A 6,000-nucleotide genomic window follows, 5' to 3' on the forward strand; every position below is an offset into this window, starting at 1 on the left:
AATAATAATAATAATATAATTTTCAGAAACTACGAAGATCTGTTCATTCCGTGTCCCATCTCACATTGCCACGCGTTTGCGAATAGAATTTTTACGTATTTTATACATTTTGATAATTAAAGTAGTAAAGAGTAATAAATTTTCCTCATATTTCTTTTCTAAAGTTCAATTAATCCGTAATTTTATTTTTATAAAATCAAGTTTTATATTAAAATAGTTATTTCGAAAGGTATAAAATATGGCACTTGTGAGGACCACTGAAAGTGCACTGAATAAAAGTGTACATGGGAGTGAAACAAGAGGATTTAAATACATAACATATTTTCCATTCACTTTTACAGGAAGGATACCTTACAGGATTCCAGATTACCCAGCTTATGGCTGTATATTGAAGATTGAACAATTATTTTAAATTGTTGATTAAGTTGTTCATTAACTTCTCTATCTTCCCTCGGGTGGGACCCTTGGGAGGGGCCCTCGGGTGTGGGCCTTAGGCGGGTTTCGTTCTTTCACTAAAGAAAAATCGAATTCAATTATGATATTCTAATTTTCATCAACTGAACCGATCTTCGAGTTACACACACATCGTTCGGAAGTCTATTTTTCTCACGCGTACATACGCAAATTTTCCCTTCTTTTTTCATTTTTCTGTTTTTCTTCTCTTTTCGTATTTTCTTTATATCTATTTCTCATTCTATTTCATACTTTTTCTGTTTCAGGTTAGATCATCGAGGGACCGATCATCGTGCAATTAAATTTTTACAGGACAGCTTTTGCATATAATTTTACATATAATTTTTGTTCTTATACTTAATTTCTAATATACTTTTAATTTTTGCTTTTATGTTTAACTTTTATTAACTTTTTAATTTTTGCTTTTATATTTAAGTTTTATAACTTTTAATTTTTGTTCTTATATTCATATTTTATTCAATTTTTAGTTTTCGCTGCTATATTTAATTTTTACTGTCTTTTTAATTTGTACTCTTACAGTTATCTCTTCTTTTTCTTTTTTTCTGTTTCAGGTTGGTGATCGAGGGACGGATCATCGTGGGATTTTACACGGAAGTTAAAGGAACCTCTCTGCATATAACGTTTGTTATATGCAGGAAGGGTATGTCTCCTTGCTTCCGTACGCGAATGATAGGGAAAACACTCACGCGTGTGACGGCCGGCACACGCGTGGGTGTTCGCGAACGCGAGATTAAGTCCTGCCGAGGACTTCGTTTTGTTCTTGAAATATCGAAAGATAGACACGACCGGTCGTGTCTCGAGATGTCTGAAGCCGACGGTGTGGACAGTGGAGCAATCTGTAAGCGGGGTTTTATACATCTCCAGTTTGCTGAGAAGCCCGAAGCTCCCGAAGCGGAAAGGCATCTCGGATCGTGGATTTTAGAGTAGAGTCCCCGTTAGCCCGTGGGTCCCCAGATGCAGCTACCTCCACGCGGTGGGACCTGGGTCGGTAATACTTGCGATATATGGAAATCTATGTCTAAATTATATCTAAAATGTATAACTAAATTATATATATTATATAAAATTTATAACTGAATTATATATATAATCATATAGCGCAAGTATTACCGGGCGAATGGCTGCGTATTTTAATCTTTTTCCAAAATCTCTTTTCTGTCTAAAGTCTTGGGTGGGACCCTTGGGAGGGGCCCTCGGGTGTGGGCCTTTTGGCGGGCTGCCTTCTCGGCATCTTCTGAAGCTCTTTTTCTCTTCTTCTTTCTTTACGTCTTCTCTCTTTTTTCTCCTCCTCTTCTTCTTTAACAGTTTTTCTGTTTCAGGTTAAATGATCGAGAGATGAATCAGCGAGGGACCGATCATCGTGAAATTAAATTTTTACAGGGAAGTTTTTAAATATAAATGTATTTTTCCATATAATTTTGCATATAATTTTTCCTGTCATATTTAATTTTTATTACATTTTTAATTTTTGCACTTATATTTAATTTTAATTATCTTTTTAATTTTTGCACTTATATTTAATTATTATTATCTTTTTAATTTTTGCACTTATATGTAACTTTTATTATCTTTTTCATTTTTGCATTTATATTTAATTTTTATTATCTTTCTAATTTCTGCTCTTATATTAATTTCTTGAATAAATCTTTTTCTGTTTCAGCATAGGTGATCGAGGAACGGATCATCGTGGGATTTTACACGGAAGTTAAAGGAACCTCTCTGCATATAACGTTTGTTATATGCAGGAAGGGTATGTCTCCTTGCTTCCGTACGCGAATGATAGGTAAAACACTCACGCGCGTGACGGCCGGCACGCGCGTGGGTGTTCGCGAACGCGAGATTAAGTCCTGCCGAGGACTTCGTTTTGTTCTTGAAATATCGAAAGATAGACACGACCGGTCGTGTCTCGAGATGTCTGAAGCCGACGGTGTGGACAGTGGAGCAATCTGTAAGCGGGGTTTTATACATCTCCAGTTTGCTGAGAAGCCCGAAGCTCCCGAAGCGGAAAGGCATCTCGGATCGTGGATTTTAGAGTAGAGTCCCGTTAGCTCGCGGGTCTCTACATGCAGCAACCTCCACGCGGTGGGACCTGGGTCGGTAATACTTTCGTTATGTCGAAATCTTATGAGATACAAGTATTACCGAGCGAATGGCTGCACGCTTCAAAGACTTTTCCAAAATCTTTTCTATGTAATTCCAATTTGTATTTCACATTGTTTCTTATATCTTTCGTTTATTCAGCATTAAGTTCACAGTCATTTTTATTCATTTATTCGCATAGCTATGTAATTATTGAAGTAATCATTCGAGACTAATTATTATAGATTCTCTCGGGTGGGTCCCATGAGTGGGGCTCATGGGCGTGGGCTTCTGTGCGGGTCTCCTTCTTCTACTACTAAAAATCCAGCACGATTTTCGTATTCCGACTTTGGTCAAATTCATCTTCTCTTTTCTTTTCTTTTCTATGTCCATCTTTTCTTTTCAATCTCATCTCCTTCATATCTGCACGTGTTTCATTGCACCTTCCGGATATCTTTTCTTTCTTTTCTTTCAAGTTCTATGATTTTCACGTGCGCGCATGTTCCGGCTTTCTTTTCCTCTGTCTCTTCCACATTTCCGCTTCTCCACGGATTCCGATATATCGGCGCAGGTCCGATTTATCGTTGAATGGTTCGGTTCATGATCGATCGTTAGACGCGAATACGGGTAAGATAGGAAGAACACTCACGCCTGTGTCGGCAGGCAGAGACGTGGTGTTCTCGGGCGCGAATAAAAGTCCTACGGTAATGGACTTCGTTTGATTGCTAAACCGAATAATGACCGGTCGTGTGTCGGTTCGTGTGCTGCCGAGTGGTATGGATCTGCTATCCGTAAGCGTGGACTGACCCTCCTCCTGTTAGCCGCCTGAATTCTCGGTTGGTGCGTGGACGCCGCGAACGCGAATTTAGAGTAGAGTCACCGTTATTACGACACTCCCGGGAGTGTTCGGGCGCGATTAAAAGTCCTACCGGGGACTTCGTTTAATAGAACGCCGATTATTTGATCACGCCGGTCACGCGAATTTTAGAGTAGAGTCCCCGTTAGCCCGTGGGTCCTCAGATGCAGCAACCTCCTAGTGGTGGGACCTGGGTCGGTAGTATTTGCTATATATTAAAACCTATGTCTATATTTTATATATTATGTAATATTTATAACTAAATTATATATATAATTATATAGCACAAATACTACCGGGCGAATGGCTGCTTATTTCAATCTTTTTCCGAAGTCTCTTTTCTGCCTAATTTCAATTACACGTTGAATTAATTTCATGTCACGTTACTGATCATACTTTAACAGATGAATAGATTGAATATAGGAGAATTCTAAAATAATTTGTTGAGAATCTAAACTAATTTTTTAGAAACATACAGAAAACTTTTCTGTAATTCCTACGTTCGCTGTCATTCCTATTTACTCTTATTCAATTATTATTAATTATTAGTCTCGGGTGGGACCCTTGGGAGGGGCCTTCGGGTGTGGGCCTTAGGCGGGTTTCGTTCTTTCACCAAAGAAAAATCGAATTCAACTATGGTATTCTGATTATCGTCGACTGAACCGATCTTCGAGATACACATACATCGTACGGAATTCTATTTTTCTCACGCGTACTTACACAAGTTTTACGTTCTTTTTTCCTTTTTCCGTTTGTCTTCTCTTTTCTTATTTTCATTATCTATTTCTCATTCTTCTCAATTTCTCATTCTGTTTCATACTTTTTCTGTTTCAGGTTAGATCATCGTGGAACTTATCATCGAGGGACCGATCATCGAGAAATTAAATTTTTACAGGGAAGCTTTTGTATATAATTTTATATATAATTTTTGTTCTTATATTTAATTTCTATTATACTTTTATCTTTTGCTTTTATATTTAATTTTGCTTGTGTATTTAATTTTTATTAACATTTTAATTTTTGCTTTTATATTTCAGTTTTAGCTTTTTAATTTTTGTTCTTATATTTAATTTTTATTAACTTTTTAGTTTTCGCTGCTATATTTAATTTTTACTGTCTTTTTAATTTGTACTCTTACATTTATCTCTTCTTTTATTCTTTTTCTGTTTCAGGATAGGTGATCGAGGCACGGATCATCGTGGGATTCTTACACGGGAGTTAAAGGAACCTTTCTGCATATAATCTTTATTATATGCAGGGAGGGTATGTCTCCTTGCTTCCGTACGCGAATGATAGGTAAAACACTCACGCGCGTGACGGCCGGCACGCGCGTGGGTGTTCGCGGACGCGAGATTAAGTCCTGCCGAGGACTTCGTTTTGTTCTTTGAAATACCGAAAGATAGACACGACCGGTCGTGTCTCGAGATGTCTGAAGCCGACGGTGTGGACAGTGGAGCAATCTGTAAGCGGGGTTTTATACATCTCCAGTTTGCTGAGAAGCCCGAAGCTCCCGAAGCGGAAAGGCATCTCGGATCGTGGATTTTAGAGTAGAGTCCCCGCTAGTCCGTGAACTTGCACCAGCCTCATCCGTTTCATCGGCCAAGGACCATGGAGGGATTTAGATTTTTACACGGGTGTTTAAAGAATCTTTCTACCTCAGGCGTAGAAGGATTTCTTTTCTCCCGTTCGGGCAAGATAGAAGAACACTCGCTTATGTCGGCTGGCATAGGCGTTGGTGTTCTCGGGCGCGATTAAGTCCAAACTTGGCTCTAACGCATTCAACATATTCGCGTGAGTGTTTCCGGAATGCTCGCGTAAGTATCGTGACTGCGGTAGATTCAATTTTGGGTTCCGGCGTTTGTCGCGAAAGCACGATCGGTCGTGCTTAAGTGGTGATCGAAGCTTCCGATGTTGGATAGTTGAGCTATGCGTAAGTCGGTTCCCAAATGCGGAGACGCATGGGGCTGCAATTTTAGCGTTTGGAGGCTTGAATTCGTCGGGAGTGGAGGTCGCCCCGTTGCTTTGCTTTCTTGATAGTAGTAGTGATAGTAAAAATTAGAGTCACCGTTAGTCCGCGGGTCTCCAACTGCAGCAACCTCCACGCGGTGGGACCTGGGTCGGAAGTACTTGCGTTTCGTCAAAATCTTATATTGTGCAAGTATTGCCGAGCGAATGGCTGCGTTCTCTAATTCCTTTCTAAAATTTCTTCTATGTGATTCCAAATTGAACATCGAAGAACGTACATTTTACATTCTTGCTTACACTTCATATTCATTAGTAAATTCACAGTCATTTCTATTCTTTGAAATCCTTAGCTCTATAATAATTGATATAATTATTCGAGATTAATTATCATAGTTTCTGTCGGGTGGGTCCCTTGGGATGGGCCCTTGGGCGTGGGCTTCCGTGCGGGTCTCCTTCTTTCTCTACCGAAAAATCGAGCTGGATTTTGGTATTCTGGTTTCCATCGGGTGTACCGATCTTCTACGTTCATCTTTTCACTTCCATTCCATGGTTTTCAGAGGTTTATGCGTTTCATTATAATTTCCGGATATCCTTTCCTTCTATTCTTCTGAGTATTGTCGTATTCA

Source organism: Vespula vulgaris, chromosome 15 (genome assembly GCF_905475345.1).
Source record: "Vespula vulgaris chromosome 15, iyVesVulg1.1, whole genome shotgun sequence".
Lineage (NCBI taxonomy): Eukaryota > Metazoa > Arthropoda > Insecta > Hymenoptera > Vespidae > Vespula > Vespula vulgaris.